Source organism: Lepisma saccharinum, chromosome 7, assembly GCF_977018435.1.
Source record: "Lepisma saccharinum chromosome 7, izLepSacc3.1, whole genome shotgun sequence".
NCBI lineage: Eukaryota > Metazoa > Arthropoda > Insecta > Zygentoma > Lepismatidae > Lepisma > Lepisma saccharinum.
Genome location: NC_139235.1, coordinates 6,086,994 through 6,099,511, shown reverse-complemented (window position 1 = coordinate 6,099,511; position 12,518 = coordinate 6,086,994).

The following is a 12,518-nucleotide window of genomic DNA, read 5'->3' as shown; positions in this document are numbered from 1 at the left end:
TTAATAAGGTTTGGCTTCTTCAGTCGCCGCCTAATGAAAAAATGAAAACAGTTTCAGCTGGAAAGAAAACGCTGATAATTCGGTTCTGAAGTTTTCGGCGGGAAGGTCGTGTTACATATCGCCTGACATTGGACGAAGAACTTTTTTGTTTTCTTCCTTTTTTTTCTTTCTGGCTAACTGCTTCAGCTCTTTTGCTCGAGGTTAGGGGGAAAGGGGATGAAGTCAGTGTTTGCCAGAGGGAAAATTTCCCTTCACTAAGGAAGATCTTTTTTCCCTCGGTGATGTAAAATTTCCCGCTACATAAGAACATATTCATCTGTGGATAAAATTTCAATTGTGAAAAGTTCTGTTGGTGCAACGGAATAAAACATTTCCTTGTCAAGCAAAAATGTTCGTAATGAAGGTTAAATTATCCGGACTGATTGGTTGATTTGGTTTATTTCACTCCACCCCATACTCCGTGGCGGAGTGGTTAGAACAGCGCCCTATGACGCCAGGGGTTCCGGGTTCGAATCCAAGACTGGATAGGGGTGTTGCTTGGAAAGGTCCCTCCGTCATACCATTACTGATTCTCATCTTCGATATTTCGCAAATCAATCAACCGTACACCCCAAGTATGATGATTTATTTTGCCGTTGGTGGAGGCTCTGCCCACTGAGCTTGTCGATTTCAATGATGACGTCGAACTCAAGCGTTCGAATAGAGAATAGCTGCAGACAACGGTAAGCATAAGCAGACGACAGGATTGGGCATTCATTTGTCTTAGGTTTGGGCATTAGTTCTCCAATCGTTCAGTAGGAGGCGTGAGCTTCAACAGTCTTCTTCGCTGCATCCAGTGATGTCAACATTAGCATAATTTGATTGGTATAATTGAGAAAATCTAGCAAACGCTCTCGCTGGAGGAGAGAGGCTGGATTCCAAGGAGAAATGTTTTGAGATAGAAAGAATAAAATTAACTCCAGAAAAAATGTTTCTACTAAATGGAAATATGTCATTGCCGATTCAGGACAAACTTTCCCACCCCATCACCGTCCATTCTGTTCTAAACAAATGTTAATTTTCCCCAATATAGCTCGCGAGAAACATTACATGACAGGAAATCCGTATAAAGTTGGCCATCATAAATAAAAGCGTCCACTGTTATCGGAAAACAATAATAATAGCAAAATTTAGCAACACTGAGCATAACATCACAGTTTAAATAGCACGTTTCCTTATCGGAAGATTGGCAACGCTGCTACTGCCAGCTACATGGTGGGACCAAAAGCAAACGGTAAAGAAGGGGAGAAAGCGAGTGGGTGGAACAAGACAGTGTGCGCTGCTGCAAACGGCTGGTAGCTGCAGCCACGCTTACGCTCCGTACAATCCCTTTCCTCTCACGCGTTCAATGAATCACTACTTGCACTGGTTTCGTTCGCTTGCTCCTGACATTTCGGGAACAGAGGGAAAATAAGGGATTTTTTTCAGTAAAACGGGAAATTATATTTCCCACCGTGTGGAAACACTGCAGCAAGCGAGGACGTAATAAAGAAGCACGAACTGCCCCAGCCACGAGACACTCTGGAGAAAATAAACTTCGAACAGCACGCCGAGGAAAGATGATTAAAAAAAAACAGGGGAAAAAACACAGCGTCCATCTTCCCTCCCCACACGCACAAACAACTACTGAAAAGGAACAGCAAAAGAGGAGAAACTTGATATTCCGAGTTCTATTCCGTGGAACGAGCCCAACTTGTTGCAACGTGCTCCACGCCAGGCCCCTTTCTCCCACAGAACCCTCCCCCCAATCGTTTTTCTTCCCCTCACCCCCGCGACACAAGCTTTCAGCGTCTAAACACGTGTTATATGTTCCATATCTGGCAAGTGTTTCCAGATGCAGGCGTATTACGAAGTAATAAATAATCTTCAAGTTTCCATCAAGCTGCTCTTACCCCTTCCTCCACACGCACCTAACTAATATGCTTCTTTATGACAACGGGAATGGCCAGATTGCTGTTTTGAAAGACATGCAGACTCTCGGGATTGTACGAAGAGGGATAAAAACATGATCTGGTCCCGTTTCGTGAATAAGAAAGTTTATTTTGTTCTCTCGCGCGTGAATTTTGGTCTCGATCTGTCTCGTCTTGATAAATAAATTCAAGTCTCATTCTCGAAAGAGAAGTTGAAGTCTCGAAAGGAAATTCTCAGTGTGGAAAGGACATTCTCAGTCTCGAAAGGAAATTCTCAGTCGGAAGGGATATTCTCGGTATGGAAAGGACATTCTGGTCGAGAAAGGAAAGTACTGCTCTTCCAAGCAGAAAGAAAAGAATATTCTCGATCTTGAAAGAACATTCTCGGTCTCGATAGAACATTTTCGATCTCTAAAGAACATTGTCGGTCTGGAAAGGAAATTCTCAGTCTCGAAAGGACATTCTCTGTCTGGAAAAGACATTCTCAGTCTCGAAAGGACATTCTCGGTCGAGGACATTCTAGGTCGAGGAGGGACATTCTAGGTCGAGAAAGGACATTCTAGGTCGAGAAGGACATTCTCGGTCTGGAAAGAAAATTCCCGGTCTGGAAAGGAAATTCTCAGTCTTGCAAGGACATTCTCGGTCGAGAAAGGAAAGTACCGCACTTCCAAGAAGAAAGAAAAGAAGAATGTCGGTCTCGAAAGCAAATTCTCGATCTCGATAGAACATTTTCGGTCTCTAAAGAATATTGTCGGTCTCTAAAGAATATTGTCGGTCTGGAAAGAGCATTATCAGTCTCGAGAGCATATTCGCGGTCTGGAAAGGAAATTCTTAGTCTCGAGAGCACATTAGTGCCTCCCCGATGGCGCAGTGGTAGCGTCGTCGCCTTGTAATTAAGGGGTCCCGGGTTCGATACCCATTAGAGGCACATAGTGGTTCGGATCCGACTTTAAACTGTAGGTCCAGTCCCAATTAGCCTTACTGTGCATAAAGTGGACTTAAAACACCAAGTCAATCAATCGAGAGCACATTCTCGGTCTGGAAAGGACATTCTCAGTCTCTATAGGACATTCTCGGTCTGGAAAGGAAATGCACTTTGTCTAAAGAACATTCTTGGTCTGGAAAGAGAATTCTCGGCCTGAAAAGGAAATTCTCAGTCTCTAAAGGACATTCTCGGTCCAGAAATGACATTCTCGATCGCCAAAGGACCTTCTCTTCCAAGAAGAAAGGAAAAATTTCGGAATAAAAATAAGAAAATCTCGCTCTAGAAAGGAAATTCTCATTCTCGAAAGGGCATTCTCTCCCATTGGTACGAGGCTGATTGGAACTCAAGAGCTGCGCAGAAACGGAAATAACTGACCCGGAATGGTGAATTTATTTTTTTAATGCAAAGACAAAATCGAAATTCTGCACAATCTGAAAAATCGTCAGTTATTTTCCTTAGTTTTCATAGGTTCACATTATAATATTTTAGAGTTTGAGGAGGCATGGTCCCCAGGACCCCTCCCCTGTGTACGGGTCTGACGTAAACTTTCCTGCATGAAGTGTTTTGCTGACACCTTGTAACGTCCTGTGGATGTACGAAGTGAGACAAAGTGCCCACAACCTCACGCTATGTCTGCACCCCCTAAAAACAACACACCTGGCACGCTACAAGAGGAAAGGGGGGTGTGGTTTTAAGACAGAACAGCGAAATAAACGGCTGATCGCGATCTTTTCTTCGTTCCTGACTTACTCAATAATTAAATCGTTAATTAAGCACGATTCGTTAAAAATCTCTGTTTGGTGCAACAATGGCAAGAATGTCATGCGAAAGTGATAAGGCGAAACAATGAAAACACATCCTTCATGTAAGTCATCCGCTACGATTGCAATCCGTTCCTCTTGTTTTCCAAGACACATTTCGTTGATTAAGCTGTGACCATGTGCTTGCATGTATGGGGATCCTTCTTTTTTAGCACTTGCTTTGATGGCAGTAAAGATATGAGCATGTGTGTCCATTAATTCAGTCTCTTTGCAACGCTGTCGGAAATTAATGGACGCGGCTCGGAAATTTACGAGTGTGATCCGGACCTAACTCCGCGGAGCGTCCAAAGATGGCAGCACCAACGGCAGAAACGGATCCGAGCGAATTGCTTCTTATGGGGCAATATCGCGCATTCATCAAAATTTTAAATGCCGCTGCCTTTTTTCACGCTCAAATATCTCGCCTTTTAGAACAAAAGCAATCGCCCGGTGCGCACGTGACAAAAGAGGAGTTTTAATTCCTTCTCGCATAAACTTGGACCGGGGTATTGAACAGTAAAACAGGGCTGTAAAAGGCGAATGGGGCATTGAATGAAAACTATAAACCGGAACAGTCCTCGCCAAGCATGCCTGCGATGATCTGTGTGTATGTTGTGCTTATCGCGCATTATTTGATGAGCCGTTTCCTGGTTTGTCTACATTAACTCGCGTTTTGATGGACAGGACAGCGAGTTATACGGCCTCTGCTGACAAATCATTTCCTGAACCGTTAAAGGCGAAAGAAAGAATCCCCCCAAAAAACGCGGCTCGCACATTTCAACGCTCCTGTACCCTGAAAACACATAACTGCAGTTCATACGAATAACGACCTGTTAATCTCCCGCCCTATCATATGATTGTGCACCGTGTTATGCATGCGCTTCGCTTCAAATTTCACGAGCCCTCTGCGTATATCGTGCCATTAAAACAGGTTTTCGCCAAAACGCAAAGGAGAGTTGGAGCCCGATGATAACGATGCTGGAATCTGCAAATTCCAAAATTACGAGCTTCGGTAGTAAAAATGGGCACGCGATGTTAAATAAGAGTAATTAAAGTTCTTGCAATTTAAAAATAAAATCATATCTTTCCTGTGCTTTTACAGTATTTTCGAAACTTTCGCCCATATACGAAGGTTGTTCAAAATTCAACTCGTAGTGCAGCGTGTCACGTGCCAGTTCCGACGACACAATGAAAAATGCAAGGAAGAAATGTTTCCCGAGAGCGACGATAGATGGCAGCACGCCATATAAAGAAGAGCAGAGCTCATTGTACAAACTAGGAGCGGAGAAGAGCGATTATATATATTATAGTAAATGAAAAATATATAAAGGGAGAGTATAAAAATTATAGGAGTAAATAAAATGTAGTAAATAGCCAATTAAGATAAATAAGAATATGCTAGTATATGAAACAATCAGGAAAGTTAATAAGTGAGGAAATGAATTCAGAAATTTATCTATCTCTCCTTTTTGATCCTAGTGATCAAAATTTGATTTAATACCTATGGCGAGGAGAACGTCGCCATGTTTTGGTTGCTTGTTCCCGGTGGCGCTGTTGTCAAATTAGACGCCCCGAAGCACTTTACGGTTGCGCTCCTTATTAGTCGCACTGGGCCATCGGCAGCGCTTGTTATTAGCGATCCTGGTTATTTCCCTTGGTTGTTGTTTTAGGAGGAGGCGCTATTGTCAGATTAGACGCCCCTAAAAATCCTCTATAGCTTTGGTTCAATTCTCTACAAGGAATGCAGCATAATGATTTGTCTATATTATTGAGAAGAGATATGGTAAAGAGAATATTTGCGATAAATGAGAGAAATAAGGCTTTTTCCAGTGACAAAGAAGAATATAAGAAATAAGAATTTGCTGTGGAAAGAATAAATAGAAGAATTTATCGAGAATATAAGAATATCTCGGCGGAATATAGAAGACAATAAGAATTACTGATGAAAGAAGAAATAAGAATTGATATGAATGGAGGAAATAAGAAACAGCGATGAATAAAAGGGGATGACTATTTTTCTTGTGAATAGAAGAAAGAGATAGTCATAAAAGGTAGAAGAAAGAAAAAGAAGATTATCCTTTTACCAAAGAAAAGAAGTGGAAATTGAAGAAAGAAGAAGCCTTTCATATATTTTGTCATAGAAGAAATTGACGAAAGAAGAAGAAGCCTTTATTTCCTATAGAAGAAATTGATGAAAGAAAAAAAGCCTTCCTATTACCATAGAGGATTGATAAAAGAAGAAGAAGCCTTTTACCAAAATAGAAGGAAGAAAATAAGAAGAAGCCTTTTCCCAAATTAGAAGAAAAGAAGAAGAAGACTTTTTCCCAAAAATTACGAGAAGAAAGAAGAAGAAGATTTCCTTTCAATTATTCATACCGAGTGAGGCACCTAAAAGTACCACCTGAAATAGCGAAGAAACCAGAAACAGTAGCGATGTGAGGTTTGCGGGAAACAATAATATCAAATGGGGCTCGTAAATCGGAGGTATGGGGTGGGTCGAAAAATATCGACAAATGGGGCATCTGGAGCAAAGTCATATTTTTTTTAATGGAACGATATACAATAACATGCATAATATAAAAGAGCACACGCAGAGAAACACAACGCCGTTGGTCCCATGCATCTACTGCACATAGGAACGAAGATACGGCCATGTGAAAATATGTAAACAAACTAACAAGTGGCCCACTTGACCGTCAGTACCACGGCATGTACAAGTATGAGATGTCGGAAGCCATTGGACAAGATGAAGACAGAACGTGTTAAAGGAAGAAAAATACAGTAGACATCGTCAGCACCATGTATTTGACAGTGTTACAGCATAATGAAAATGACCATGACAGTATGTCGAAGAACCATTGCGTAAGAAGCAAAAACCTGTCAAAGTGTGTGTTCAAAGTGGTGGTGTGGTCAAACTTGTTAGTTTGTTTACATATTTTCACATGGCCATATCTTCGTTCCTATGTGCAGTAGATGCATGAGACCAACGGCGTTGTGTTTCTTCTGCGTGTGCTCTTTTATATTATGCATGTTATTGTATATCGTTCCATTAAAAAAAATATGACTTTGCTCCAGATGCCCCATTTGTCGATATTTTTCGACCCACCCCATACCTCCGATTTACGAGCCCCATTTGATATTATTGTATCCCGCAAACCTCACATCGCTACTGTTTCTGGTTTCTTCGCTATTTCAGGTGGTACTTTTAGGTGCCTCACGCGGTATATATATGTGAATAATTGAAAGGAAATCATCATCTTCTTTCTTCTCGTAATATATATATATATATATATTTCAATGTATATACAAGCTTCGATATATATTTTCTCTGTATTGTGTACAGTTTTCAGAATATAGATCCGCATTTAACTATATCCTCTTGGCTATAAAACGCTTTCTTATTTGGAATTCTCGAATAAAGAACCTATCCCCTGAGATTAAGATATCTGTAGCCGTGGTGTAAGTTTATTTTAAGAAGTGCACTAGAGGGAACTTGCACAAGTGGCGCTCCTAACGTGGGGCATACATGAGGGCCTTGCAAGCGACATCTAGTATCAAAGGTAATAAGCAGAACCAACACTGTGAAAGCTTGTTTGGCATGAAGAGGGCGGGGGAGTTGATGTGTAATTTGGTTATAAAATCACTTTGACCCAGCTTTTCTTTAAAAAGCTAGTCAAATCATTCAAGGGGTGGTATCGAGCAGAGACGTGACCAGATAGATATAAATGCCTGCGTCACATGAGCACACGTTTTATGCTCGTTACAGTTTCGATGAACAAGACTCGATCTCGCCTGGGGTCTCGGAATGCAACGCATACAGCGTATAGATGCAACTTTACTTGATAACGCTTTTGTGTTTACCATCTCGTTTCGATGATAGGAATCCTCGAGAAACATGAATTCATTGTAAATGTATGAAACCACGCCGCACAAGTGCACAGCAGACACGAAGGGGTTGGTTCAATTATCAATGACAATAAACCATATCTAAGTACAGAATCAGGTATACTCTGCCTATGTTATCTCTGGAGCTAGCGATCGAAAACAAGTCTCTGCGCAAGTAGTGACGTGAGACGGCTCCTCCAATGAACACGTGAGAGGCAATGGGATTGCAAGGAGGAGGAAAGCGACTGCAGTTACCCGCCATCATGGCAGCGTGTACTGCTTCGCTCTGCCAACTCGATTTTCCCCCTTCTAAGCTGCTATGCGCGACCTTGCTCCCGAGGTAGCCGGGACAGAGTATAGATATCCGCTTGGTATGTCTGAAGACGTCACACAGACAGAAATTATGGTTTACGTAATTTTTTCAAATATATATTATAATTTGCCCAAACCTGGAGACCGCAAGATTTGATTTCTGTCTCTTCTCGATTGTTAGCCGACCTCCGTGGCGATGTGGTTAGCACAGCACGCTACGACAGCAGGGGTACCGAGTTCGAATCCCGGTCTGGGCAAGTATGTTCCTTGTGAACGTCCCTTCATCACATCATCACTCATCATCATTGTCGAGATTAGCCAAAGGTGGCAGAAAAGCAACGCTAAATTACAGAAATCAAAAATCAAATAAAAATATCTAGAATCTAATTCAAGTTTCCTCTTAGATAATGTAAGGAACCTAAATTAAGAGTATTTGAAAATAAAATCATTAGAAAAATATTTGGACCTAAAAGGGATGAGGAGCCAGGTGAGTGGAGAGGGTTACATAATTTAGAACTCCATAATTTGTATTCATGTTCAGATATTATTAGAATAATTAAATCGAGAAGACTTAGATGGGAAAGAAGAGAAAAGAAGAAGTCATAGGATTTTTGTTGGGAAACCTGATAGTGAGATAGGAAGGCCAAGACGAAGATGGAGGGATAACGTTGAGATGGATCTAAAGGAAATCGATAAGGATGGAAAAGATTGAATTGATCTTTCCCAGGATAGGAATAGATAGAAGGCCTGTGTTGCTGCAACCATAAACCTTCGGGTTTAAGAAGGCTAGAGAGTTAGTTAGTCTTAGGGAATGTTTTGTTCAGAGAGTTTACACACAATATGTTCTCATCTGGACAAAGCGTGAGACCTACCGTCTCCAAAACCAGCAATTCCGACACAAAATAATAACCACTTGCCCTCAGAAGCGACAGTACACTGGCACCTTCCCCCCCCCCCCCACAAACAACCTCGGTATGGACAAAAACCAATCGTGCGAATGTGCTGCTAACAGCGACTAATTACCGATAACAAACCTAGTTAATATACACCGCAGAGCATCATGCTACACGAGAGAGATTTATAGTAATGTCCGGTTGCGAGTCGTGAAAATCACCGTCATTATTGTCTCTCTTCATGATTGGAGCGTCCTCGTGAAGGCACCAATCTTGTGGAGGTGTGATTGGCCCGCAGTCACTGCACGAGGTGTCATGACTGATTGGAGTGTGGCTCTTACCCTGCAGCCTAAGCACCAATGAGTCGCCGACCCCAAGCAGCATTTACTAAGCTAGTAGTGTGCTAAAGTCTGTAATTTCAATCAAGGTCTTCCTTCTATCTATGATTCTCAGCTTATTTGTCAAAAAAGTTACAAGAACAAGATAATTCTTCCTAATGGGCTTTGATGGAAAACCTTGTACTACGCAGTTGTAAGGAGGAAAAATATTCATGTCCTTTAGGCCCGTTCCAATCACAGACTGTGCTTGAATTTGGTCACCGTTAGGGAAGAAACAAGACCCTCTGGCATCCCTAAACTCGAAGGTTTTTGACGCAACAATTTAAGTCTTCCAAATGGACGTTCGAGGGCGAAATGATCAGAAGTGAATTCATGAACCGACGAGCTGTGATGTTACTAGGAACAGTTGCGCCATCTAATGTTGCCAGCTGATGGCATGAGAAGAGTCCAGAACCCTAACCTGATCAGAATTATTTTCATGTATGGCAATATTTTCAAATTTGACACTTTGGAAACGTAGAATTAAACGCTTTTTGCAGCAGACTTGCTATTTAGTGTTATCATACCTGACCAATTTCAAAGGTAGGTACATCTGAAATCACTTTAAGGCGAAGAGGGACAATTACGCACCAGGCATGCATTTATTCCAATATCGTCGGAATGAGCAATGCTACTAAAAAGATCTCCGACAGAAATGAAGAGTATGAATTTCTCCCCATGTGGCAAGTGGAAGCGGTTTCCTAAGTTGATTATTAAGCCTTATACGATTTTTGAAAAATATGATGAATTAGTATTTACCGAATCCCATGTATTCCTTATGGGACATCAACTTCAACTTCAAGTTACGGCTCATCAAATGCGAGTTTCGACTTTCCCTACTGCTATCACATAGTTCTACGTGTCCTTTTTACGTCCATGTACTTTTATACGTCATCGGATGATTGATATTCCCGAGAGAACGAATAAAATAATGGTCCCATAAGCCTAGTGCATTTCTCCTTGCCTCCTACGGCCATCCTGGCAGTGTTGCCAAACCTGATGTGCATAATAGAACTAAATTTCACCATTAATATAGCTAAAGAGGACTTTCAAGGAGCTAGATTAACGAAGGCTGCATAAAGTGCCTACTAGGGTAATTTTAGTTGTCAGAAGGGTAGGGGTGCTGCTATTACCGTTAGCTTTAAAGTGATGGCAATTTATTCATTCTTAGTTTTCACCGCCTAGATTTGGCGGCATCACCCATCTCAATAATCCAATGATGTTAATATAAAATCGAAAATAAAGGGTTCCCGGATAACAAAATTGTCATCTTCATCTTAGCCACAGCGCTATATATAAAAGTACATGGGGAGGAAACAAAAGGTGGGTGACGCAGCCTATAGCTATACGAATATCACGTCACGTGCAAAATGTACACTCATGGCAAAAGTTGGTATTTTTGGGCCGGAGCCAGTGGTGGCATCATAGTGGGGCAGAGGGCGGGTGCCACAGTTCACAGTCAAACGAGTGCACGAAAGAGCCAGATTTGGCTCCAAAAGAGCGAAGTTGGCAACAGTGATCAGCAGCTGCCCCAGCGAGAAAGACCAAGGGAAAATTGTCCCTCCTCGCCTTAATGTAATATAAGAATGGGAAACAATAAACAAAAGAAAGTCGATATTCTAATTTATCGTTTCAGTTTCTGTTCCCGCGTTGGATGATCAGTTTTTGGGCACATGCTGTCAGCATCCATGGGATGGGACTGCTAATGTTGCCACCCAAGATGATATACCATAAAAATCTAACATTATCGCATCACACACATACATGTAAAACCATTATTGACTAATTCTTAAGGATTTCACATGAATAAAACCACAGATTATCATCGTGCCGGACAGAAACTTAAGAAACATTGATTTGACTATTAGTTAATCCGTATGTATGATAAACTGGCAAATAAAACTATATTTGAAATGTCTAGACTCCATAATACAAGAAAATGTCTCGTAACTTTCAAGTTATAAGCGATCAAAGGTATGGCTGCGAAACTTTTGAGACACACTGTACAAAGTGATTTCCAAAAGAAGTTTATAATGGAAGTTAATGTAAATCAGATGCAAAAAAATTAGGAGCTAATCCGGAACTTGAGAAATTTGCCCCGAGGAAAAAAATATCTTAACCGTGTGCTGAAACACTGTCCTGCCATGAGCTGGCAACACTGGATTGACGTAATGGCTGCTGACGCCATTACAGCATCCAGATCTTCCTGGAATTGAATCCAGTTTCTCGGAAAGTAGTGCGAAGACACGTGAGTGAGGAAGAAGAAGAAATAGAAAGGAAGAGTTTACAAGCAGCGCCAAGAGGACAGAGTTAATGGACGAGGTTCACAGTCCCCCATTACCTGCAACAGACATGGAGCTCACACAAACACACAAGAAGTGGGCAAAACGCAGCAGTAATTTCTGGAACTGTTATTATTCATAGGGTAGCGTGACCGAAGTGTCCCTCAGCTTCTGGGAAATCGGTCGAAAACTTTTTTTTTCAACTCCGTCACTTCTCTTTTGATCGTCTTGTTAAAAGTACTTCGCGCACGGCCATCTTGTCGTGCTACCAATGTCTGAACGCCAGGCTCGAGGCTCACTAAATTTGACTTAATACGCGTCAACTGCTTATTTTCTTCTCTGAACAATTTCGTCCTATAATTGCTGGTACGAGTACGGCTAACTGGAGGAGTACAAGGGAAAATGTCATGCTGGAAATTAACAAAAGTTCAAGTGTATCGTCGTCAGTTTGCAACACTGATATATGTTCTTGCGTCCATTACCAGTTTTCGTGTATTTCCCTCTACCCGTAGGCAGTTATATCCGACATTCACTTGTAGCTGGATAGTTTATTGATTGGCTTCCCCAATGGCGCAGTTGTAGCGCCGTCAAGGGATCCCGGGTTCGATACCCGGTGGAGGCACATAGTGGTTCGGATCCCACTTTACACTGTAGGTCCAGTCTTCATTAGCCTCACTGTGCATAAAGCGGACTTAAAACACAAACTCAATCAATATTGATTGATTTAGTTTATTCAACGACGCATTTCTGTTTATTTTGGCAAATCGCAACCATGGTGATAAGACGAAGGGACAATCACAAACTTATGGACAACAGAGAACGACCTTCAAATAGGATAATACGCCTGTGGGTCCAGACGCCAGAGCCTCGTTAGTGTGCAAAATGCAGTCCAGGGTGCGCTACGTGGAAGAGAAATGGACATTTGTGTGTCTTTAGAAAGAGCCACCTTACACTGGTTTGGCGCCCGACCCTTAGGCGGCCCCTGATTTATGCTCAGATATGCTAATCTGGACTGCACCTGCACTTTAAAGAGGA